This window comes from Periplaneta americana, chromosome 9, assembly GCF_040183065.1.
Source record: "Periplaneta americana isolate PAMFEO1 chromosome 9, P.americana_PAMFEO1_priV1, whole genome shotgun sequence".
NCBI classification, from domain to species: domain Eukaryota; kingdom Metazoa; phylum Arthropoda; class Insecta; order Blattodea; family Blattidae; genus Periplaneta; species Periplaneta americana.
This window is the reverse complement of record NC_091125.1, coordinates 151,497,616-151,525,591: the sequence shown is the minus strand read 5'-3', so window position 1 is coordinate 151,525,591 and position 27,976 is coordinate 151,497,616. Positions and strand designations below refer to the sequence as shown.

Below are 27,976 nucleotides of genomic sequence, written 5' to 3'. Positions count from 1 at the left end.
AACGTCATAAGTTTGTTTGCTGAGCCTAACCAAAGACAAACGATTTTACTAATTTAATAATTTGTGGTACTTTCGAATGTCTGAGTTTTGCTCGTAGTATTTTTATTTCTTTTTTGTTATTTTCGTTTTTAAAAATGTCTATTATTTTGTAATATGAATAAGAAAATATTTAATTTACCTGTTAACAGCTCTGAGAATGTTTCGTCGAGGAAGTTGCTGGAATTATGGCCAATTAGCCAAGAATTCATTCACGCAATGATCAACATCATAACAATGTTGCCTCATGGTCTAGTGGTCAGAGCTTCTGGCTATAGTTCATGAGGTCCCGGGTTCGATTCCCGGTTAGAGCACAGGAATTTTTCCTTAAAGGGGATTATTCCTGTGTTCGTCCATGGTCTGTAATTTAGGTTAAGTTTAGATTTAAGACCTCTCCTGGCACCACATTATCATAATCATCCTATCACATCATCAGGGTAATGTAACTCTGCCTTCCAGGCGCCCCAACCTCAGAAGTGGGTTACAACTAAGCCACGGCCAGGAGAGAAGACCAGAAATGTCGAAAGACAACCTGGTGGCATTGGATAAAAAAAATATATATTGCTCTCCAACTAAAACTCCTGTGCAGAAGTAAGATCAAGAATAAATTTGTAATGCTCTGTTATAATATTAATTTCGCCTTTAAGCAATGTTTTAAAAAATTAAATTAAGTTTGATTGTAATAATAATATGAATAACATTTAATTTATTGTTTTTAATCACTACAGGCAGTGTTTTTAATACACTGCTGCATTCATTTGTTGACAAAACAAAAGAGCAATACCCAATGTCAAACAACAGACATGGCCTACATCGTTTATGTTAGTAACTGAATTTTTTTTTTTTTTTGCTGCTAGGTTCTTGTTTCTGTATGTATGATTTTATAGACTGTGACCAATACACTGCCTGCTGGATCACATCCTATGTCTGCTTACACGCTTATGCGCGAGTAAATGCTAGATGGCAGGTAATGACTTTGCATATACTGATAATGTTAATAGTGATGGGCACTGCCTGCCGCCTAGCGGCAAAATAACTTTGATTGAGCAGGCAGTTTACGCAGCTACAGGATGCGATCCAACAGGCAGAGGACCAATATCATACAAGATATCTTCCGCCAATGCAGCTTTTAACCTTTATCTTTCATACTGTGCTTTCATTATACAGGGTTAGTAAGATATCTTCCGCCAATGCAGCTTTTAACCTTTATCTTTCATACTGTGCTTTCATTATACAGGGTTAGTTAAAAGTCCCGCACCAACTAAATAACTTTTGAAGCATACGGTTCAGTGACATGAAACTTGGTATGTGAGCATAACCATATACTAAGAACTCAATAATGATATTACCGAGTTTTTTCTACTTCCCGTTTAACCGGAAGTAACTCCAACTTTCTTATTTTAAATGGAACATCCAATATATTTTTTTATTTTTGAATAGTGCTCATTAAGAGCTTTTCAAAAAGTACCCACACTCGATACTTCTGTACAAATTCAGTGTTGCTAAGTCAAGAAAACAGAAAAGTGTATCGAATATTAAAATAATAAACACAACACCTAAATAACTTTTCAAGCATAAGGTTCAGTGATATGAAACTTGGTATGTGAGGATAACCATATGCTAAGAACTCAATAATGGTATTACCGAGTTTTTTCTACTTCCGGTTTAACCGAAAGTAACTCAAACTCTCTTATTTTAAATGGAACACCCAATATATTTGTTTATTTTTGAATAGTGCTCATTAAGAGCTTTTCAAAAAGTACTCACACTCGATAATTCTGTACAAATTCAGTGTTGCTAAGTCAAGAAAACAGAAACGTGTATCGAATATTAAAATAATAAAGTACTCCTTCCTTAACAAAAACAAAACAAAGCTAGCTCACCTTCTAAATTATGTGTTCAAATTGGTAACCCTCAGCTGCTTTACAATGTGTCACTCGATCATAGAAACCATTTAAGGAATGATTTAACCAGGCTTTAGGAATATCTTGCACCACTTCCATTTTTATTTAGCAACACTGAATTTGTACAGAAGTATCAAGTGTGGATACTTTTTGAAAAGCTCTTAATGAGCTTTATTCAAAAATAAAAAATATATTGGGTATTCCATTTAAAATAAGAGAGTTGGAGTTACTTCCGGTTAACCGGAAGTAGAAAAAATTCGGTAATACCATTATTGAGTTCTTAGTATATGGTTATCCTCACATACCAAGTTTCATGTCACTGAACCATATGCTTCAAAAGTTGTTTAGATGGTGCGGGACTTTTAACTAACTCTGTATAAAAGTTCTGAGATAATATTATGCATGCCTCGAGGAACATGACTGTGTCTTTTATCATCACTGTCACTTGGTCATATCACCAATTATAAATAGAACTACAATCGTACTAACACTTCTACCGAGCTTTCTTCACTTATAGGAAAATTTCCTTATCTTACAAGTTGACAAGAAAAACTAGTATATTTCCGGAACAGAATACTTGTAATACTTGTACATAGGTAATAATACAGTACTTAAAATACAAATATAGTGTAACATAAGATAATTAATTTATAATTTAATAGTCCATATGTTTGTGAAATAGGCCCCAGATCATTGCTGTTGTGCATAATTTTTTATTTTCGGGAATGGATTAGCATTGTTCAAGGGAATGCCTGTACTTACGAAAATATATAAAGGAAGTACTGTGCATAGTTCGCATTATTGAAGACTTTTTGTTTCCATTACCGTACAATAAAATTGTTCCCATTGTACTTTTTGTCAAAACATTTAGTTTGTTTATTGAAAACTTGTCTTTGTTCGTAATTTTCAAAATTTACTGAATGTTTTTTGAAAGAGGGATGGAGGAATTACTGTAAATATTATTCATGATTGTTGGAAAATATAATTAATGAACAACTGAAGACAGCGGGAATTAAATTCATAATAAACATATTCTTAACAGTATATCATATCTCTTACAAAGAAAGATTGTGTAGGCCTATTGTGTACATAAGAAAGAAACGTTTTAAATTGTTAAAGGCTGAAGATTTTGATATATGATCGATTCATATTTTGATAAAAGATTTGTTTGCATGTAATGGAGTGTTATTTCTTCAAAATAAAAGACTAGCATGTATTTTTCCCTAGTATAGGTAACATTATTTAAGTCTCAAACCCTTCAGTTATATTTATTATTTTAAGATCCTTCGTTTGTTTCACTTACATTGGAGGGGAATATATTGATGTTCTTTCTTTGCCTTGTGAGATTAAAAACCTGCCATGATGTGCAAGAATGTTGTAGCAACCTGCTTTGCTGTATCCACCGTTATGTTAATTAGCCAATTGATGACCGAACAGATGGCTTCAACAGGAGCACAAAATAAGAAAAAAACTGATTTTATTGTCATTGTGAAATCTGTTTTATTGTACTGAATGTGTGCTAGATCTGAATATAAGATGCACTAAAAATTATTACACTTTTTTTAAAGAAAAGTTGTGAGATCTTTCTTTAGAAATTAACAGATTTTGTTATAAAGTAATGTGTGTCATTTGTAAGAATTTTGATTTTGAGGTTAATTATTTGAAAGGGATTTTGTGCAGAATATATTCAATGAAATATTAAAGCTATTTTCTGTTTGGTTTGCATAGTTGGTAGTATTGTATAGCTGGTAAAAAACCAAATTTCTGCAACATCATTTCATTGCCTTGCAGGTCCAACATTTGTACTAAATTTTGAATGTATATTTGGGTATGTATTTATGTGTGTGTTTTGTGTACAACTTTCAGGCATTGTATCATTTGATTTGTGGTACTTACTGTTGTAATCTCAGAGTACAGGGGCTGGAATACTCCAGTTCTTTTCTGTGCATTGTAATTGAGGAATCATTGAACACGTTGTCTGGTATTGGAAGTCATACAACATACTGGAAAATCTTATGATTATCAGCATTTGATCTACCCTTTTTTTTTTTTCTTCTTTTTATGAAACAGAATTTTTGGGAGCAGCTGAAAGCTTACTCTATATTTCATATTTAATTTGATACTTAATATCATGAACATGAATACAAGGTATGGTGCAAGGCTTCTAAACTTCTCATAGGTTGCATTATTATCGAGCTTGTTGGCGAGGGATCGACGGGGAAAGGAGAGCGATTCTGACGTCACAAGATAGCTGAGCGCGCCAAAGCTCAAATGCTTCAAAGCAGTATCGTGTGTTTTTTCTTGTTTATGTTGTTTTCAATGCATTATGCCAGGTCAAATGTGTGCTGTTGCGGTATGCAATGATTCTAACGATAAAAATAAAGAGTTGTCTCTCTTTACCGTTCCTAAAGATTTAGGATTTAGAAAAAAAATGGGTAATTGCGTGCAGAAGACAAGATAAATTCATTCCTGATACAAGCAGATTATGCTCTGATCATTTTAAAGATGACAATTTTGTTCTGATTTTCGAGCAGCTTTAATGAAGATAAAGCCGAAACGACCGAGAATGTTAAAGCCTACAAGTAAGTTTAATTAAATCACATAGGCCTATATAAGTAGCCTACATTAATACCAGCTTTGGATAATAAATTAGATTACGTTCATATATGTTAACCTTAAAATTATTTTCTTTCTTTTGTAATCTTTGATGGGTCGTACATAACTTACAATTAACAAAATAATCATGTTACTTATACTAACAGTCGCATACCAAAGGGGTGGAGAGTTAGTGACTGATACCAGTAATACTATTCTATAATTATTCTCATTATATTGATTTTATATTAACGATTTATGACATTTTGTCCTTATGGCATATTCAGTGGGTTAATCATAAAGGTCCACACCTGTGGAGTAACGGTCAGCGCGTCTGGCCGCGAAACCAGGTGGCCCGGGTTCGAATCCCAGTCGGGGCAAGTTACCTGGTTGAGGTTTTTTCCGGGGTTTTCCCTCAACCCAATACGAGCAAATGCTGGGTAACTTTTGGTGCTAGACCCCGGATTCATTTCACCGGCATTATCACCTTCATTTCATACAGACGCTAAATAGCCTAGATGTTGATACAGCGTCGTAAAATAACCCAATAAAATAAATTAATCATAAAAGCCTCTAGTGACGATTCATTATTGAGTTATAATGATTATTATAAATGAACATGCGGCTGACATTTCATTACCGATACATGCTCCTTTTTCAAAACTTTAGAATAAGTTATTAAAAAAGATTCAATGTTAGAATTTTTGAACACAAGACTGGAAACTAGCAGACGAAAACGGACGAAGGACACTGAGAGCAGACGAATTGTTAAGAAATACAGAAAAATAATGCAGTGAGAAGTGTAAGCTTTTATATATACGATATAAACACTTCCAACGTATTTATATTATGCCATGATACATACACAATTGGTTTGTACCCATTGTAATGTTTTTATTTGAGGCGGTTATGTTTATAATGTATGCTGATGTCGCTATCAATTTGAAAATAAAGGACCAATGAGTATGGACTCTTTGCACGTCATCAGCCAATTAGCCATTTGCTTGGCTAATGAAAAATGAGATAACCTATTGAGTGTATAGAAGCCTTGGGTATGATGTACATTTATATTTCCATCCATTTATTTTAATATAATACCTTAGTGATAGCACTATTTGCTTACTGTATTCTAAAGTCTAGCCCCTTGATGTACTGGCGTAATAGGCTACTGAAGATAATAGATTTTACTGTCTTAATTTGAGTCATAGCTCTTTCTTCCAATGTTCACATTAGAAACTTACCTCGCATCCTAAATTTAATGTATCCTAATCTTTTACTTAAGCTTTCAGTAAAGAATTGGGCAAAGCAACAGACTGCTTTCTGTATAACTTGGGATTCCAGTTGTCATGAAACTTCTGTATGGATTTCCAATCTCTAGATAGGCGTTCTTTGGTTCCTCATATTATTATTTGAGCTGAGCAGTTCTTAAAGATTCTATAGTACTTTAACTGCGTAATAACTGGTGAATTGTAAAGATTCTTTCACTCAGGAGAAACAGTATTTTGACAAAACAGTAGTTTACTGTGTTTAAATCCTGAAGACGAAAAAAAAAAATGTGCAAGAATTATGATTTCTGTTTTACCTATTGATTTAGTTTTACTTGCGTATAACTTAGAGTGAGGGCAGCCAGAGTTGATCCCTGACAGAAGTGGCCAGCTTTGCCAAATGTAGCAGATAGAGTAGCTTATGATGCAAGACGAAATTATTGTTTTTTCAGCACTTATAATTTGAAAGTTTGAAGATGACACAGCAATGTAGTTACAGAAAACACTCCCTAAGAATACATAAACCAATTTATTAAGACACAGTGAAATTGTTTATAATGCTGAAATAACATGCTGCAAAGTATTGTTTTTGTATTTCTTGTTTAGTTATGTTACCAAATAAGGCAAACCCAATGATGGTTAGAATAATTTCAAGGAAAAATTGTTCCGGGGCCGGATATCGATCCCGGGAGCCTTCACTTAGCACGCAAACGCTCTTCCGACTGAGCTACCCTAGGAACTATACACGACACCGTCACAATTTTTCCTTTGTATCCACACGACTCAAATGAGCTGACAAGACGCCAGAACTCAGCTATGAGTGCACACAAATATTTGTGTGACTTAAATTGTGGCTTTCTGTTAACGTACCTCCAGTAACGAATGTATTATGCAAATCTGGCTTTCAGGTAGTAGCTCCCTGTAAAGCAGGTTTGAATAATTTCAAGGAAAAAATTGTTCCGAGACCGGGTATCGATCCCGGGACCCTTCGCTTAGCGCGCGAACGCTCTTCCGACTGAGCTACCCCAGGAACTATACACGACACTGTCACAATTTTTCCTTTATATCCACACGATCTGACCCTGGAACAATTTTTCCTTGAAATTATTCAAATCTGCTTTACAGGGAGCTACTACCTGAAAGACCAATGATGGTTAATTCAGAAAAGTTTTGAGTTGGACTTTTTTCTTTATTTCTGGTTAAAAATGAAAATGTATAATACAAAATTCTTCACAACATTGAAGGTTGGAGCCACTTTCTGCTTTTTTTCCTGTGACCTTGTTTTCTACCTCAAGATGAAGGTAGGTGCAATCTTCGAAATATTCGAAGTTTCTTTGTATTACAGACTTTTGTTTTTACGAGCATTGAAACAAGTTCACTTGAAGCTTTTTCTGATTACACAGTAATTACTATTGATTTCTACTATCAGTAACTACATTAAACATGATCACACAAATCACAAATAGTTTGTTTCTGTAGGCTACATGAAACAACAAATAATAGTACACTGATGGGCACAAAAAACAAAACACTTCAACTTTCTTACTTTTTAGTGTAACATCTAAGTTAATACTATTGATAACCATACTTGTAGAATATATTTTGGTTACTACAATAATTCGTTTAAATAACAATTCATTTGTTTTCTACTCACAAACATAGGCCTACAGTCATTTGTGTGAATACTTTAAATCAGCGTTTCTCAAACTTTTTTGAAATGGGGACCACTTTTTTTTTTTAATCAGAGCAGTTCCAAAGACCACCTTACTCTTGTTCCCTTCGAAAGCAAATTTATGATTTTTGTAACATATTTTAATACCAGTATACTTATATTTTAAAATAGAATTAAGGTTCGGTACTTTGGTCCTCTGTTATGAATTCGGGTGGTCCCTGGTTGGGTTACAGGCGTGGTGCCAGATGTGCAAGGAAAAGATGGCGAGAAACACCACGTGTATAGTGCTTTAAATCCCTCTTTTGTTGCTGAGAGTAGAGTGGGAATTCGGTAGACGAAGGGTAATAAATTTCATAAAATGTCAGTACTGGGAGAAAAAGTGAAATGCGATTGTCATGTGTCATTTCCAAACTCTGAGATTTTCAGCTATAGTGTGATACGCAATTCGTTTTAATTTTATTTTTTTCTTCTGTCTTTTTTGAAGGACCACAGGAGCAGACCTCGAGGACCACATGTGATTATTTACAATATGGGTGTCATAACGTTTCCTATTACAATACGAGATTAGAAAATTGTCAAATAAGGCTGCAGGCCAAGTTTGGTAACCATCGAGTATTATAATATGAAGTTATGATAAGTATTATCTTATAATGTTTTACCCACTTTGATAAAAATTAATTTTTTAATAAAAGTAATTTATTATTTTTATTAGTTTTGAATATGTCTTTTGTGGAGAGGCAATTGAATTATTATTAGTTACTTTCTGCAAGAGGCGATTCGTTTGTTTTATTAGTTTTGAACATGATAGGTATTTGTTTATAACAGAACAGCAGCACTAGGAGAAATAAACATAGTTAAAATTAATTCAAACGAGAATTCAGAAATTAAAAATGCTACAAATTCTGCAATTGAATATTTAGTACCATCGAAATCCCACGTAAGATATAAAGTGGAATTTAAACAAATTTGAAGATTGGTTTAGCCAAGAAAAATGTAGAAAGTATGTCGAACATATTGTTAATGTTTATCATAAATAAAATCAATTTAATTTAATTTTATTTAATGTCTGCTTCACATTGCGCAACTAGTTGGTTATAGCAGTTATCATTATCTAACTAGCTGCATAATAGAAGTATCATTACATAACTAGTTGCGTAATGAATGTGTTTACAACATTTTTATTAGTGATGTAAAGTCTACGTTATGTAATCACAGTGAATAAAAAAAGTTGAAGTGTTTCACTTTTTGTTCCAGGAAGTGTAATTTATATTATAGCATTGGTAATTTGTGCAATATAATCTTTTCGAGAAATAAACTCACTAAAAGGAAAGAAAACAAAAGTACGTGAACATTAATATCAAGGGATTAAATCTGATAGCAGGATAAGATTGCTATAGAAACAAACAAAAAAACACAGCACATGAAAACTTGGAGGAAAAAAAAACAAAGGAATTATTACATTTCGTAGTAGCTTATATTGTTTCTTTGGAAGTGTAAACAAAAGCAAGAGCTCGAATTGGCTGTTCCTGACTTGCATAATTATGTTATACAATCACATGATCAGCAAATGTCAAAACCTAACTGTGGCTGGCCCCACTTTATCAGTCATCTGAAAATATCAGAATGCTTTCGTAGAATAGAATCATTGATGACTGTGGCTGTTGTTCATTATTTATTGATGTATATTTGTAACAAATAGGCAAGGCATATTTGGCATTGCTTGGTGGGGTGGCTCCATTTTTTTTTTTTATAAAACCTACAAACATGAAAGTGTAGATTTTGTTTAGTCTCGACATTTTTTAACATTAAAACTTTTATTCTTTTTATAAATTTTTTATTAGTTCAGTGTTTTTACTTGACCTTGAAGATTGTGCATCATGTCATAAGATTCGTGTCCCAAAGTTGGATCTTTCCTTGTCTTACTTTGTATTTTATTAATTATCAATCCTGTAGGATAATAATTATTGGTAAAATAGTCTTATATCATTACATAAAAGTCTGTAAATCATTGGTATTTAATTTTTTTAATACATTAAAAATATGTTAATTTTTACGAACAGATCACACAAAGTTTGCAGAAAGATTTGAAATTGTGTCATGTCTGACTGAAAGCTAGTTATTATTCCTGCTATCACACTTTGAGATTGTAACACTAATTTTGGTCAGGATCACACCCCACCCTGCTTTGTATAAACATATTCCCTGGATGTTACAGAAATACATGTAATACATTCTGGTAAATTTTCATGCATTATTGTTTTTAAAATGGTATCAATTTTGTCATGTTAAAGCAATATTATATGCATCTGTTACATTGTTTGAAGTGGTTCTGGATTTGCTTTGAACAGGCTGGTTTCCAGACTGTAAGTCCTTCATGATGTGGTAAATAGTGAGAATTCCGTCCATTGTTATTTTAAATCCATTTGTCAGGATTGTATATAATCATTTAATGTTTTTGTACTAATTTTATTTGTTTTCTTTTTTAGCTAGGTCACAAATATTATAGCACTTAGACAAAAATGATCCATTGTGCACCTCATGAAGTAGAAATCAATCCAGGAGACATCAGTGGTTGATGAACCCTGAATGTCAGTACGGCCTATAAACAAAATCCACACAATAATTAAGAAGGAATGACGGTACATGAAAATCTATCCAGTTGTGCATAACAAGCAATTTAGAGAAGTTATTAAACTGATTTTATGAATATGCTTACTTACACAGTCATGCCCAGCAACTAATCTGAACATAGAAACAGCAGATTTTCGAGGTAGATCAGAAATTATGTTCCCTGGAATAACAACTTAACATACGTTAGGTCGTTTTTCCCATTTCCAGCATATATAAGATGGAAGTAAAATAACCCAGCAGATTTTCAGAGTGAATAGCTCATGTTGTATGTAACAAAAAAGTGTAATACTATATTGGTGGAAAGTTCATTGTTTTCTCAGAAAAAAGTTTTTTCTCCAAATGTTTAACACCCTTTTATTCTGTAACTATTGCGAGTAAGATCGTGATTTTTATCAACATCGATAGAAAATCTAATAAAGAATCATTTATCCCTTTGGCATATTTCCATAGCTTGGACTGTTTTCGTGTAAATTTAATTTAAAAACCACTAATTTCAAGCCACTGAATGGTGAGAACAGATTACAACTTTGTAGCGAGAGAGGGAGGTTCATGTACAGAGACAGACCTAAGTTCGTTGACCTCTTACATCTTTATTACGAGCAGAAAAACGACTATATTAACGGCAATGTTGCCAGACTGCTGAAACTTTCAACTTAATTTTCTAATTAACCGTGCAGTTAATCACGAAACATAATACAGTAGAACTTGGTTATAACTAGACATCGGATTTTTAGGCACTAAAAATTGCAGTTTTAGGCGCCTAAAATAAGCTCAAAATTTGTAAAATTAGGCTCTATTTTAATGAAAATAGGCATTTTAGGCACATCAAGGTATCATACTTATTTCTTTCACTGAAATTTTTAGTTATACACTAAAATACGCACAAAAAAGTATGTTTAAACATTAAAAAAGAATACTATATTATATTTATAAACAGAGCTGCACAAATTTAATATATTGAAACTAATGAAATAATGATTATTGATATCAAGATTACTCATTTTAAGTTATTGAAATTCAGTTCCAGTTCGGAATTTAAAAGGTTAAAGTGTAGTGTCTTAAAAAGAATTATACCTCAGGATAGCTCAGTCAATGTATAAATATTATAGGCCTACTCATTAAAATTAATAGAATTTATATATTTCAACTATTGTTACATACCTGTTCTACAAATCTTGCAGAATATTATTTTTCCATCATAAGTGAATTCTGAATATTCTGTTAGCCATTGCCGGATCAATGTAGATTTTGCACTTATATTTTTCGGCATTATCGCGTTAAACTTCACAGGAAAACGTCCTACCGCTCAAAACTTCTCAACACAAATAAGGTGAGGGAAAGAGCAACTGTTAACGAGCATTCAAATGAACTGTTGTTATTGAGATTCAATTGGACAAAAATACAAAGTTCCACTTATTGTTGCATTTTCTGGTAGTGTTAACACTAGGAGGGCCATTCTTTTAAATATTTTGTAACGGTTTACCCTACTAATTCGCAGTTTTACGACTTTTCATAAATATTTCAAAAACACTCTTTCTCCAAGAATTGTGATTTTATGACACTCTGAAGGGCAGTAGGCTACAGCTAATCGGTTTCAGACCGAAAACAGTCATTTTTATAGTATAGTATATCTCTGAATCGGTAGCAGCACATGTTGTGATTGTTGCCTGCTTCAAAACTAAGGTTGGTTCTTTGTCGGCATTTATGCCTCCAAACATGTTAAATTCGGTGAAATCTATTGCGAGTGTCGTGAGATTCAAAAACATTTTGTTTCCTTTATCAATGGTTTCATGGCCGGTGTGAAGCAAACTTTCCACTTTTTAAATGCCTTAAATTTCGCAGTGAATGCATGTATAAATTATAAAAAGTAAGAGTAAAATGCGAAACTTTACAGTGAGTTAGGCATTTTTAGGCGAATATTAACAAATTAGGCTCTAATAACCGTTTTAGGGCATTTTAGGGCACTATAAAACTCTTTGAATACCTTTCAATTTCCATTAAACACAAATATTAATAATTATTTTTACTTTTCTCCTAAAGAAACAAAATAGGCATTTGCCCTAGAATCCGATGTCTGGTTATAACTAGATCCAAGGGACCTTAAACATTATGTTGTTATAAACGAGTGTCGTAGTAACTGAGATTAGTATTATCAGTCTAGTGAGGTGGAAAATGGAAAATAACAAACTTAATTAGGCTTATTTTAGATTTATGTATTCACTTTTAAGCCTACCATGAACATAATAAAGTGCACATACAATTATAAATACAGTATTCTGTATTAAAACAGTTTGTTCCGTACTCACTAAACTTCTTTACTTAGGAGTCAAGTAATCAGTCATTTTACTCTGTTGTCTCCTACTTGCCGAATACACACTTTCTAAATTACGTTCTACGAGTAAGTTCATAACTTCAGTTACAATTTCACTGCTCCCTCCTTTAGTTTCGATCCATTCTGTTCAAATGCAGCAACAATTTTATCCTTGCTCTTCCAAATCATTTGAATTGTGAAATTAACTAGGCCAAACTCACGACACATGTAAGCTTTTTTAATTCCTTTCTCAATTTGATGAATCACTTTAACTTTTTCTTGCAATGTTAAAACTCTTCTTTTAATGGCGTTAAAATGCGTCCATTTAGTGAAAACTTCCTATCGAAATTGATCGCAAGCAGCTACCGTTAATACCGCATGAATTCGGGTGGGTTGCAATGGGGTGGGGAATCTGCCTGCATTTCAGGGGTCTATGGCAGAAGAGAACAATAAAGAATATGGTAGGTAACCAGATTTCAACAAAATATATCTTAAAATACTTTGGTTCTTAGAAAATCGTATTCCAAACCGAGGTTGAAAATGACGTTATATGCAAAGCAGATGCATATACGTTTGTTGTATTAAGCAAGGTAGAAAAGCTTATGTCTTATGGGAAATTAGTTGGGACCACAGAATATTTGACGTTATAGGCGAGGTGTCGCACAAAACGAGGTCGCTATAACCAAGTTCTACTGTATATGTTTTCTATTCCTTTAAGTGTACCCTCTCATCCCTTTCAATCTGCATGGTTATTTCACTTCTGTATAGAATCCTTAATAATACATCTCCCTCCTAACAAAATATTATTTTTCTCCAACAAACACAGCACCCTCTAGAAATATTTTATGTTATTCTGTGAATGCTGTTATACAGCATCTAAAATGCTTGATGCTCTGTATCTCAAATTCAAGATTTTTCAGTTAATTTCTTGTTCCAGAGAATGCCTCAATTCATTTTAAATCATTGAAGGAATTTTTTAGTCTTGAATTTTAATTTGTTAAATTGTGGTGATAGTTGAGTCTTGTTTATAATCTGCTTTATAGACTTGTATGAAAAGAATTCGCTTTGTTTTCATTTTTATTTCAGTTTTATTTTCTTTTATATCTCAGGTATATCATCACATTTCATTCCACATGGGCTCGAATCCATTAGAAAATTAAGTTTTATTTAGATTTTGTATTTGTTTTATCATGTAATGGATTGAAATTTGATGAGGACATAATGGGTGTGCCCAGCGTTAATATGAAAGAAATCATGAGAAACTTTAGCATATGAATAATTATATCATGCAACTTTTTTTGGGCTTAAAAAAACTTATTCCTAATTGAATTCAGTAAAGTAATGATAATATGCGAATGTTGCAAATAATGTTAATCATTTACCAAAGCAAAAACAATAAAATGATTGGAGATTTGGAGATATTTGCAAGCAATTGGCACACAAGTGCAATGTAGAAACTGTCCTAGTTTGTGTACAGACCAGTTGTCAGAAAAGAAAATGATTGAAGAAGGAAGTAACCGTTCAGTAACTTATCATTGAACCATTTCTCCATTTTGCCTGATCCAAATTCACATTTAATCTTAAAAACTGAGTTAGCTATCCCCTTCAACCAGTCATCATTATTTATGTCTCTGTGGTTTCTTCTAATTTTCATTCTATTCTTTTTACTCACGTAAACATTATCATGAAGGATTTTTTATACAGGGTGAACTATATGTAATGTCATTAATTTCAGAGTGTTATTCTTTGAGATATTTCTAACAAAAAAAGTTTAATACAATTTTTCTAATTTTGACTTCATGTTCAAGATATAAAACAATTTTTTTATCTCGAAAAGGAAGCAAAACTGAGCAAAACTGTATTAAACTTTTTTTGTTAGAAATATCTCGAAGAATAGCCCCCTGAAATTAATGACATTACTTATGGTACATTTGGAAACCAGTCTAAGCACAATTAATATAGTTTAATTTGCTTACTGAATATTGTGAGTGGCATAATTTGTTTGTTGAAATAATGTTACATATTTCGGACTGTGTTAATTTAATTGGTAAAAAGTAATGTGTTCATCATTCAGTTGATAAAGAGTGGTATACATGTGAACACAGTATCTTGATAATATTCTTGTATTTGAAGCTTCATCTCTGTTGTAGTTGTTAATATTTTGCTATTTATGATAGAACTACAACTGTTCACTGCAATATCACGAGAAATGTTACAATCAAATCCGTAGGTTAAAAAGAACTATTCTGTATTCTGACTTTGTGCATTTCGTCTACTAATAGTGCCTTTAGTTGTCAAAAGCAGAGACATCAGTTGTCATGGATACTGATCTCATACACTACTATATTTGATTTTTCTTCTCTAGCTTTACATAAAGCATTTTTGTAGTTGAATATACGGGTTCCCCTCAATTTACAAAAGAAGTGGATTATATAAAGTGATGGCAGTCATTAATCACGGTATTGTTAATGTGATGTAGCACAGAGACTTCTCAAAAAAAAAAAAAAGAATCAGCATTTCTTTCTGATGAATACTTGTATCTGTATTTTATAGTCATTTTTCTCGCAACAGTTATCTGCTAGTTTTGAAAAACTATGTGAAAAAAAAAGTTTTATTGAAAACAGACATGCTCTAATTCTATCACCTTTGAACAATCTGTGAACTCATTTAATTATCAGTGTGTTTTGTTCTCAGCCATCCAACCTACAGTCCCTACCTGGTGTGTTTTTTTTTTTCTCAGCCAACCAACCTACAGTTCCTACCTGGGCATTATTATTATTTTCTTCTGTTTATATTCTTAAAAGGACAGATGCTTCCTGGGGTTGTTTTGTGATGAGTTGAAGTTGGTGTACAACTTCTGTGCTACCAAATTAAGTCTCCGTCCTTAAAGAAGAAACTTCATATCACTGCTGAGGGTGTGAGGGCAAAATACTAGTGGAAAGAATGAGTGCAGGCTATGTTAAAACCGAAAACTCTTACTGTATTGTACAAACAATGTTTGATACTTTTGCTTTATTAACTTCGTATTATTTGGTTGAGTGTCTTTTTTATATAGAAATTTAATTATGAGACAATGCTCGACTTGCCTCGAATCTTCCAGCTCAATCCCAACATGGTCGAGCATATCTCAACTCGTAATGGACATGTTTACATGTAGTTGATTTATCCTACTGTCACACTCAAAGCTATCCCAATAACAGTGTCCTAAGCTGTCATTTTAAAATTAGGAAATTGCAGCATACTTTTCTGTTTCATACCCTTGGGATCCAAATGTGTGAATCCTATAGATCCTAAAAGCGGCTGAGAGGGGTTAAGAACCTAAAAGAGGCTAAATTGTAGTTTCCAGAGTTGGCATGGCGTTCAACACAACTTCATTAGTTAAGTTTGAATGATTTTATGCTCGACCATGCCGAAATGTAGTAATTATACACCTGGTAGCAGTCCTTTAATGCATGTCATTAAAGTACACCTACTCATTAAAGTACAGGTGTTCAGCCAATGCCAAGTCAGCTTTGTACCATTATAAAACCTCAGCCAATGACAAGTCAGCTTTGTACCGTTATAAAACCGCAAGTATAGATTATTCTCGGATATGCAATCGAAAGAGAATTAGCGAAAAGTCACGGAGGCTGGAAATCCAATACTGTCGCAGAAGGTTATGTTCTGTTACTATAATAATTAGCGTTAATTGTAAATAATATTCAAATAAATTCAATTTGTCATCTCGTTTTTCAATGTCTAATTTATTTTCAATGTTATATCAAAGTTAATATTTAGTTTACTCTGTAGGTTCTTATAGGCTATCAAGGTCAATGTGGACATCTGTTCCTCGGAAAAAATCAATACTTTCGCGTCTGCGCACATCTCACAATTTATGAGATATTGCTCAAGGTCAGTTAGATACAAATAAAATTAATAATTTCAAGTTAGAAATATGGCCGAGCATAAAAAGTCGTATGAAACTCTCCTATAATGGTAATTAAGAAGCTCGTATGAAAATTATGAAACTCTCTTGCGCTCGTTTCATAAACATCCATACTCGCTTCTTAATTACTATCATTATAGGCTCGTTGCATAATGTATTATTATAATACTGTCCACTTCTTTTTTACATTAAGTTTATACTGATGAGCATGAAAACTACAGAGGTAGTAAACTTTGTGGACTTCATAAACAAATGTAATTTACAAGAAAGAAAGAAATGCTGATTTTTTAACAGGTTGTGATCTTGTAAGAATTTGACAGTCAATTTTACCAAAGTACACCAACAATACTCTAGCAATAAAATGAATACAGAAAGACTGGTGTTAGCATTCAGTAAATGGCTAATTCAATAAAAAAAAAGAGTTACTCTTTTGGATGTTGTCATATTTAATCATTACAGCTTCATGACAGAAAATATCTCAACATTTTTATACACTTGTACATTGAGGGGTTTCCGTATTATTTTCTCGATGTTAAAATGCCCAACGCCAATAGAAACTATCGTCTAGCCAAGTCTTTCCCTTAGATTCAGCAAGAGTAGGAGTGCCATAGGCATAGAGCTTTTATGTTCCTTTTTCGGTCAGCAATAAGTAAACATGAAGTGATGGGAAGGTGAAGTTTTGGACTGTACAGATAGAAAGTATGCTCAGATTATAGAAATATTATTTATTTCTTTATTTTTTTTCCTTTCTTTTTTTTTTTTAAGGAAAAAAAAAAAACAAAAATGTGCATACAATACTAGGTTGAGCCATAAGTGGTAAGTGGATGGGACTCTCTTTTGATGCTATCCTTTTTCTTGTTAATCATGAATGAAAGTAATTTCTCACATGACATCATATAGGCAAAGAGATAAAGAGAGAACTGTCTGTAGCTCATACTATAACTTGAATGTTGGTTTTGCCTATTGCCCCCATCTGCATGGAAAACAGGAAATGGGAAGACAGAGCAAAACTGATGAAAGAAGACAGTGTAGAGACTGAAGGTAGTGGGTATGCCCCCCATCCAGGTACCACTTCGGACTAGCTCTACTGTATATTTTAGCCAATGTGTTTAAAATCTTAATTTTGTAACTTGTACGTGAACTTTTTGTTTGAGAAACTTTAGTATGGATTATTGGGTTTTTCTTAGTATTATGCAAATCAAGATTTCAGGTATAACTAACTCCCTGTAAAGTTGATTTGAATAATTTCGAGGGAAAAATTGTTCCGGGGCCGAGCATCGAACCTGGGACCTTTGGTTTAACGTACCAACGCTCTACCAACTGAGCTACCTGGGAACTCTACCCGACATCGATCCAATTTTTCCCTCTATATCCACAGACCTCAAAGTGGGCTGACAACCGTCAAGCAACCAACTTCGAGTGCAGTGTGACTTAAATTGTGGTTTTCTGTTAACGAACAGTGATGTGTATTATGCAAATCAAGATTTCAGGTATAACTCCCTGTAAAGTTGATTTGAATAATTTCGAGGGAAAAATTGTTCCGGGGCCGGGCATCGAACCCAGGACCTTTGGTTTAATGTACCAATGCTCTACCAACTGAGCTACCCAGTAACTCTACCCGACACCGATCCTTAGTATTGTTATGAAATTATGTTAAGAGATTTATGAGCACAGTTTCTCATATTGAATTTTTGTCCCTCCTTGATAGCAAATTTATAAAATGTATTTTTTTTTTTTTTTTTTTTTTTTTTTACAGTAATGAATAGAAACTTGGAACTTCAAGGTTAAGAAGAAGTTATATAATATGAAGGAAACTGTTTTCTTTTTTCCGAAATTTTAATTCATTCATTATGTTTATGTATCATTCTCAGGTGAGTGAGAGTCATGTATGTTGGTTGCCAGAGAAATGTAAACCAAGTAGATAAAGACTGTCATAATATTTCATTGTTATTATGTTAAATTGCATACCGTGTGTTCATAATTTCTGAGACATTATCAATCAAAATTTAATGTAATGATTAAAGTGGGCAGTACAGTACTCATTCAAAATACCGAGAGCAATAGTAACTGTAAATGTGATGTCACTAAGTGACTGATAAAATAATATATATTTATTTAAAATCCGATATTGACTAAGTGCTAAATGATGAGTACTTACGTATTTTATCAACAAACGTGGTAATCCATTTTAGAGATAATAAAGAACGCTGCCTGCTTTGATTCTCATTCATTCACTCATCTGTTTTTATGTTCATAAAATGATTTGATTCTCCAGCTTTAATTCCATGATTTTGTAATGTATGAAGATTTGGTATGGTCAGTAGTAAGTTAAATATATTGTACATCAGAAATTAGGTGAATGATTTGTAAATCAATGCAGTGAAATGCCAATTTAAATGGAACTATCTAGGAAATGAAATCAGTTCCTTAGAAAATTTCAGTCTGTGTAAGTGATGAAAAAATTGTGTATCAGAATTTCTAGTTGCAGAGATTGTAATCTACCAGAGAGTATGAAAATGTTATGGTTACAAAATTAATTTTATTATATATATCGTCGCCTGAATGCAAGAACTAGGTAACTTGATTTTTCATATTTTGTAACATCGCCTATTTACTTATTTATTGTACTAAGGAATATGTCTCGTTTTCTTTTGCCTATTTGTTATATTGGAAAATATATGTCGCTGGTATCGTTCGATCAGTTACCTAGATCCTGGATTACATTTTGTGCGATTTTTGCTAAGCTATAAAAGAGGTAATTAAAAAACGCAAATTTCGAGTTACCTAATTCTTGCATTCAGGCGACGATATGTTCTAAACATAATTTTACTTTCCATTGTTAAAGAATAATACTCATCCTTCTTACATAATACAAGGTGAGCCAATGAAACGAGCAAATTTAAAACTTCAATAATTATTGCACTGATTACTTTGCAACGAAACTTTCACTTTGCATTTGAAGTATACACAATGGCATTTACTTGTACCTCATGAAATTCTAATTTTCTGAACACTACATCCCGCAGGTTGTCGCATAAATTCTTGAAGTTTAAGTCTATAATCTTTTCGTTGTAAGAATAATCCTACAGTAAACAATGGCACGTGACTGAAGAGAGGCTTGATTGGCCACAATTTGGCGGCAGAGATTCTCAGTAAACGATCCCGCCCACTCCTGTATGTTAAACATTTCCCGTTTCTCGTCAAAATAGACCTAACCTCACTACTATGCATTCGTTTGCTTAGGAAACTGTAACTTTATAATTTATTGTTGGAACTTACTATATACATTCAACACTATTTCTTTCTCTCCGCTTTAATAGGGTTTCCACTCTTATGTTTAGTAACCACACACATTGAGTATACAGAAGCCATTCTAACTCGTGCTTACGAGAACAAGCTCATGTGGCACCAGCGTATTACAAGACAGTGTTGTCAGATCTTGAAAAAATATTTCCGGAGGTCGTAATGAAAAAAATCCGGAGATTTGTCAACAATTTCCGAAGGCACTTTCGAAAATCACTTAAAATGTTATTATAACCTTCTAACTATTACAGTACATGAACCTATAATAAAAAGATTTCTACTTTAATTTTTCTACTCACCAATTTGATTAGTAGTCACCACCTTCCTCTCGTAGATATTTCTCCAGATCAGATATGTACGTTTTTATGCGTTACATATTTTATATTGGTCCATACCTGTGGAGTAACGGTCAGCACGTCTGGCTGCGAAACCAGGTGGCCCGGGTTCGAATCCCGGTCGGGGCAAGTTACCTGGTTGAGGTTTTTTCCGGGGTTTTCCCCTCAACCCAATACGAGCAAATGCTGGGTAACTTTCGGTGCTGGACCCCGGACTCATTTCACCGGCATTATCACCTTCATTTCATTCAGACGCTAAATAACCTAGATGTTGATACAGCGTCGTAAAATAACCCAATAAAATAAATAAAAAAATATTTTATATTTAGGGAAGCATTAGTAGTCAAGCTATAAAATATTAACAAAACTTTAACTATATAATGTTCATCTACCAGTTTTAATGTATGACAGAGATTGGTTTTTCTTAAAAAAAATAATAAATAATTTCCTACATTAAAAAATCCGGAGATTACAACTTTATTTCCTATTTTTCCGGGAAGATAAAAAATTCCGAAGATTTCCGGAAATTTCCGGAGACCTGGCAACACTGTTACAAGAACAGACTACCTTGGCATTACTCTTAGTATTCATCCGCTTACAACCTAAATAACAAAATATAAAAGTAGCTTTTTCTTTTACATAGTGTTTTACATATGAGTGAAATCATATCTTTAGTCGTATTTAATAACTAGAATTCATTTTTTATTTTCAAATAATGCAAGATTATTATTTCCAAATAAGGAACTATATTCTCCTGCGTTGTGTGAGTGTTTCGTCTGGGAGCCAATCACGGGTATGGCAGTCACGTGCTAATGTTTACATAAGGATTTTTCTTACAGCGAAAAGGGTATAGCTGTTTGACTTGTCTCACCATCCTGTTGAAACCACGCGTCTTTATTGATGAGAGGATTATTGGCAGTTTGTGGAGACAAAAATTCTTTAATCATTTGCACATATCTCTGTGATGTTACAGTAACAGATGTCTCATTATCGTCCTCAAAGAAATAAGGATTGATGGTTCCAAATTACGCTATTGCACACCAAACTGTGACTTTGACAATGTGTAATGTTTCCTCATGCATTTCATAAGAGTTAGCTGGTGACCAGTATCGAAAGTTTTGTTTATTGACGTATCCAGAGAGATAAAAATGAGTTTCATCACTCATCAGCATATTGTGGACAATGTCTTCATTAACATTTAGATCCAAGAATTGTTGCCACAAAGTCATGCGGTTTACTTTTATCAGCATCTTTTAATGTCTGCACTACTTGAATTTTGTATGGATGCATGTTTAAGTCCTTATGAAGAATTCTTCATATACTGGTGTTTGACAAGTCAAGTGAAATTGCATGACAACGGGTAGGACGTTTAGGACTACGGATCATAGCAACTCTTATGGCGTTGATGTTTTCCGGGGTACGTACAGATCTTTGCTTACCTGGAGACTTCTTTTTTAACGCAGATCCAGTTATTTCAGAGTTCTGAATCCAGATTTTTATTGCATGGGCTGATGGTATCGGATCATTGTGATGGATATTGTAATGACATCGAAATAGCCGTTGTGTAGCAATGAAACTCATTATTTTTTAAATATGCCTTTTTATTTTTATAGACTGGCCAGAGGCCGTTTACCAAAATTATCTTTCGTTTTCATTTGTTTCCTTCGTTTTACTTACACTAATACAAACACAACACCCATGCCCGAGGCAGGACTCGAACCCACAACCCTTCGTACTAAGCGATAGAGACATGCCGTGCCCCTACCGCTTGAGCCATCTGGGCCGGCAAATAGCAAAAGCACGTTCACCAATTCAACAATCCATTATAAACAAATTCTATCGAATGAAGAATAGATTGTTGCATGTAACAATTAAAATACCCGACAACAGCCAAAAAGACAGGAATCTGAAAATCACCCAGTCTGTTTCATTGGCTCACCTTGTATATCTAGAAATATCGTTCATTTCCCTCTAAAAATATATCTCAGACACAGGCATGTCTTATATTTAGGAAGATAAAAATGCAAATACTTCAGGTTTCATTGTTCGGTAAATTCAGAAATTATAAATTGACTTTTATTTATAGAAAATCAATATTTTTTCCTTAGTGACTTGTAAGGAAAGAAAGTTTCACTACGTCTTTATATTAAATTGAATGCTACTAAAATTATAGTGTTTTGTTTTATGTTAAATTGTTATTTAAATGGTATTTCACTGTATAGGATTTTGTAACCAACAAGAAAGAATGTTTAAGAGTAAAATGAACATCCCTATAAGATTGTTTTCATTTGCATGACCGAGTTAGGAATTGCTTTGCATTGGTAAAACGAATGTAATTTATGTTATAAGCCTTTTGACTTGAAAGTTTGTAGGCACTCTTAATGTAGAATTTGTGTTTGCTACAACTTTATGATGGAATAGTATTATTAAGTGAACTTTTGCTATAATATATTAATTTTACGAGTCAGTTTTACATTACATTGTAATATTTAACTTGTCCTGTTGGCATTGTTCATCTCCATGCTCTGTTGCTATACATAAATCTGTCAAAGCATTTGCGTAGAAAAGTTAGTTCTATATTGTAATTACAAAAGCGATGTGAAAGGCATATGCCCTAACGTTGCTGCTGGGTTTATTTTGAAGCATTTTTCTGCTGTAAACGCAAAGTGGCATTTAAGCTTCTAGATCTCGCTTTTTTGGTTTAGCCTAGACAAGTAGCACCACAGTATTGGTCATGAATGATGGAGTGTTGATGTGTTTGCAGGATAGATTACAAATATCTCATATTTTGACAGACTGAGTGAAATGAAAATCCAGACCAATTATATCAACATCTCTGTAAATACCAGTACTAATGTAACAATTTTGTTATTTAGACAACTGACTTGTGACATTTGAAAGCGCCAAGAGTTTCCATGGCAATATCCCTCACCCTACAGGGAAGAGGGAGCAGTAGCATCTTATTGGCCCAGAGAGAGGTGAAGGGTTGTTCCCATGGAAACCCTTGAACACCTTCAAATGCCACAAGTCAGTTTTTTTAATTCTGTTACAGTTTCACGTGTTGTATTAACTAATATTTAGGTTTAATTATGATTTAAGGAAATAGAAGGGTTTAGAATTGTACCAAAGAGTAAACTTTTCAACTCATAATTCACTATGGAACCATAGAAAAACTGGTAGATTTTTGTTAAATAGATTTAATGTTTTGTAGTTGAAGTTTCCATCCAGTATTGAATAGCAGAACAAAGACTGCATTTTCGCGAAGCGCTGTACATAATACTTAGTAACATTTATTATTTTATTCTCATATTCATGCATTCCATTTGCCAACTCTTAAATAGGAAAATATTATAGGTAACTAATTACTAGATACGAGCAAATGCTGGGTAACTTTCGGTGCTGGACCCCGGACTCATTTCACTGACATTATCACCTTCATTTCATTCAGACGCTAAATAACCTAGATGTTGATACAGCATCGTAAAATAACCCAATAAAATAAAATAATAAAAATCACTAGACCTCGAATTTTTAGGCCTTAAAAGGTAAATTTAGGTACCATGATTTGTTTCAGTGGTCCACAAATTTCAGGTACTTTATGGCGAATCCTTGGGATCATATCGCCAAATACCTTTTTTGCTATCACCAGTTTCATCGACACTAAATAAAGCCCGGTTCAGATGGTGGGTGTTTCTGTGATGGATTCCAAGGTGGCTGTGCTGATGGGTAGCCTGTGTGGTCAGTCGCCGGAAGTAATGCGCTCTGGTGGCTCCATGGATGGCTAGCTTGCTGGATTTCGAGGGTAGGTTCCTTGCTATTTTTCGTGATGGTTTGCAGGCTGGAAACCAAAGATGATCATATAATATCACCTCTGAAACCATGTCGCCATGTTCGTTGTTTTTCAACTAAACCTGGTTTTTCTATATTCTCCAGTTTCTAAGAAACAACAATTAAATATCGGACTTTAGCTGTTTTGCACTTATGGCTTAATTACTTTATTACGACATTTACTACTGTTAATGTAGGACTTTAGTTGTTTTTCACTCACGGTTTAGTTTCTTTTTGACCATGAGTGTTGGCAACAGATGAAGCAGCAGATGATTTTCCAATTTGAACTGTGAAAAGAGCCAGCTCCGAGTGAGCAACTACCGTCACCATAGGCAACACAGGAGCCAGCAAGTGAGCACGCAGGCTACCCATCCACGCAGCCACCTTGGAATCCATCACAGAAACACCCACCGTCTGAACCAGGCTTAACCCAGCAGTTGATACAGCATTGTTAAATAACCAAGTAAAGAAAAGACAAGTTGGCAATACTGTTTGTGAATTCTGTTGTTCGGTTGTTTTGAGTTTAACACATTCTTTGTAGTAAAGATTTTAGGTTTATCAACTGTGTAAGATTAAATTTATTTGATATTTCGAAATTACTTACAGGTTCCAATCACAAAGTACAGGATAATTATTATATATTCTATTTTGAATGGGAATGTTCTGATTCCAGCATTTCATCTTGTTCCGTTTACAAGTGTAATTCAAACTACTGGGTTTGAACAGAAGTGACATCACTTCATTGACAGAGACCGAAAACAGATTCAACTCTTGGTGTATGAAGAGAGTGAAAAGATCATAAAGGTTACTTCATTCCCTGTTCAGAGTTCGTGGGACTGAATTAGTTACAGATATTTTTAACAACAGTGTGTGGAGTAACGGTTAGTGCTTCTGACCGTGAAACCAGGTGGCCCGGGTTCAATTCCCGGTCAAGGCAAGTTACCTGGTTGAGGTTTTTTCCGGTGTTTTCCCTCAACCCAATATGAGAAAATGCTGAGTAATTATCGGTGCTGGACCCCGGACTCATTTCACCAGCATTATCACCTTCATTCCATTCAAACGCTAAATAGCCATAGCAGTGATACAGCGTCGTAAAATAACCCACTAAAAAAAACAACATTATATAAGGAAAGGAAAGGAGATTATAATAAATCAGTAGATCCTGCATCCACAATGGGCAGGAACAACTATTACATTATGACAAGATCTCATTATTTCAATTATATTAGAAATTTTGCAAAAGAATAGAGAAAAATTCTGTTTTATCTCGAAGAATACATTTTCATTAGAAGAAAAGAGTGACTGTGCAAGTATTGAAGGGATGTCATCTGGTACAATGTTATAATATAACAGTATTACATAGGAGAATCGAAAAATAATGCACAACAATTTTTAGTGGCACCATATTTAATATATAAGCAGAAGGAAATAATATACAAGAAAGCTACAGGTTTCACCAATTTTTCAACACAGGAACCAAGTCTTTCGACACATTTCTCCCATTGTTACACCAGATTCAGCACATCTCTATAACAGAGCTCCTTTTTCTGGGTGTATAGCCACCTGCGCACGACTGATTCATTTCACTTCTTCATCTGAACTGAAGCGTTGGCCTCATAGGAATTTCTTCATTGGTTCGAAGATATAAAAGTTAGATGGTGCAAAGTCTGGACTGTAGGGTGGATGATTGCCGCCTCAATGCTTCTGACATTGGGTAGTGTTCCAGCGGTCACTGTTCGGCCAGAACGTGCTTCGTTGGTGGCCCTCTTCGAAGAACCTCCACATGGAGATGTTGCTACTGTCCAGACAATCAACACCATACACCTCCATTTTCCTGTGGATTTCACTTGGGACTTGTTCGTTTTATCCACAAAAAATGGACTACACAAGTAGACGATGTTAGCACACACACTGTCTTTACTCTGTAGTTACCGCTCGTTGCGTAAGAGTGACACCTGATCAAGTCATTGCTGTCTGTAGCGCAAGATTCAAACTATTTGCCAACTTTGAACGTCCTAACCGAAATAGTATTCTGTAAAAAATTGTTGTGCATTACTTTTCTATCCTCCCTCGTATATTTAAATTTGATAAATGTATTTTTAGGAGATAAGATCCACACCTGTGGAGTAACGACTAGCGCGTCTGGCTGCAAAACCAGGTGGCTCGGGTTCGATTCCCGGTCAGGGCAAGTTACCTAATTGAGGTTTTTTCCGGGGTTTTCCCTCAACCCAACATGAGTAAATGCTTTGTAACTTTCGGTGCTGGACCCCGGACTCATTTCACTGGCATTATCACCATTTGATTCAGACGCTAAATAACCTAAGATGTTGATAAAGCGTCATAAAATAACCTACTAAAAAAATTTAGGAGATAAGCTGAATTGACCTGTCACACATGTTCTGTAGTAGTTAAAAAAGACTATGGCTAACCAAACGTAGCAAACATAACAGAAAAGTGACAATTTCAGATTTGTGGCAATGTAACCTGAGAGTGCAGCCAGTCAGTAACTCTGACATTTTGGAGAAATTTAATTAAATGTCACGTGGCTGAAAACTCCAAAATTTTCTTCACAACTCAATCATTAAGAGCGTGAAATTGAGTGTGTTTTGTGCGGTTATTTCTTCGTGAATTATTCGGATGACACACTAAATTAGATAAGAAGAGTTACAGCTTGTTATACCAACAACTATTTCATGTTTCAGAGTTCGTGTAAAATCACATAAGTAATAATTTTATTAAGGGTGGTAATGGTTGAAATTTCTATTTTCTGCGATATTTTTAAGGTAGAGAGACTTCATATTTTGTACACCTCATCCCCTTACAGTAAGTGTTCTCGTATATATGTTTCATTATGGTCACATGAATGATTTCTAAATTACTTATAAATAAAAAAAAATTGCATATTTTCGAAATGAATCTCCTCCTACAAAATTTAAGTTTCATGCATGACTTTTTTTTACATCATCTCTGATATGTTTAGAAAAGAACTGAATAATCTGAACTTTAAATATATAAGTAGAGAGAAATTTCTTTAATATATTCAAATTCAAAATTAAAATTTTTAGTGTTCACTCAGTATGTTTTATTTTTTAATTTCGAAAATATTTAGTTTATCAAAAAAATATTATTGTAGTTTTTTAACCATGAAGTAAAAATTTCATGTTTCTGATATCAAAATTGCGAGAGCCTTTACACTTTGAACATGATGAAAAAAAAAGATAAGGGTAAAGGTATCCCCGTAACATGCCATGAAGGAACTTGGGGGGCATGGAGGTAGAGCCCCATGCTTTCCATGACCTCGGCACTAGAATGAGGTGGTGTGGTTGGCACCACGCTCTGACTGCCTTTTACCCCCAGGGAAGACCCCGGTACTCAATTTTATAGGAGGCTGAGTGAACCTCGGGGCCGTTCTGAAAGATTGGCAACTTGAACATGATGAAATGTGTTGAAAAAGAAAGTGTAAGAAAAAAACAACTTTCAAATTTTTGCATACCATTAAAATTTAAAAGTACAGCCATTTAGATATGACTTCAATTTTTATGCTTGCAAGGACTGTAGAGCACTGAAAATTGGCCAGCATATAAATAAGAGATGCTAATCAATTTTTTCACTCACACACATACACACGCATGCACACAACACACAAGGATAACTTTTTTTTTATTATTGAAATTACGAAAATTTCACCCGTCTCCTCCCTTAAGATCCCATAATTTTAGTACAATAATTTTGTACAGGCTTAATAAAGGGGTATACCTTGGTACCAACATAATATTTCCACTCGCACGAAGAAATCAATGTTGGAGTTGCTCAAAATAAATTTAATACAGATTGTTGTGTTTTCACTTCACTCAGTCAGTCAATCAGTCATTGGGAAATCCAACTTCTCACAGCTTTAGTAATTTATGGCAAGGTTACTTCATATTTGGTTGCTTTATTTATGAGTTGGACGAGCCCAGAGAATCTAGTCTCAATGTGTGTGTGTTTCCTATCTTAATCTATTTTTTGTGCTAAGCACAAAGTAGCTATTAGACAATATTTATGTAATTATATTTTTAAAAGACGAGGGTTAAGATACTTGGCTAGTGCTTCACGTGGTATGAATAAACTGGAATTGATATAAGGTTTGTACAATCAGTATTACTGGTATAAAATAAAGTTTCGAAACCAA

The 27,976-nt window shown here is 33.9% G+C and overlaps 1 long non-coding RNA gene across 1 annotated transcript; it reads left to right on the top strand.

Moving 5' to 3' along the window:
* The first annotated feature begins 1,670 nt into the window (after window positions 1-1,670).
* LOC138706611 (uncharacterized) lies at window positions 1,671-27,976 on the top strand. Its single transcript, XR_011334033.1, has 2 exons — window positions 1,671-17,549; window positions 17,830-27,976. It is a non-coding gene; the product is annotated as an uncharacterized lncRNA (long non-coding RNA).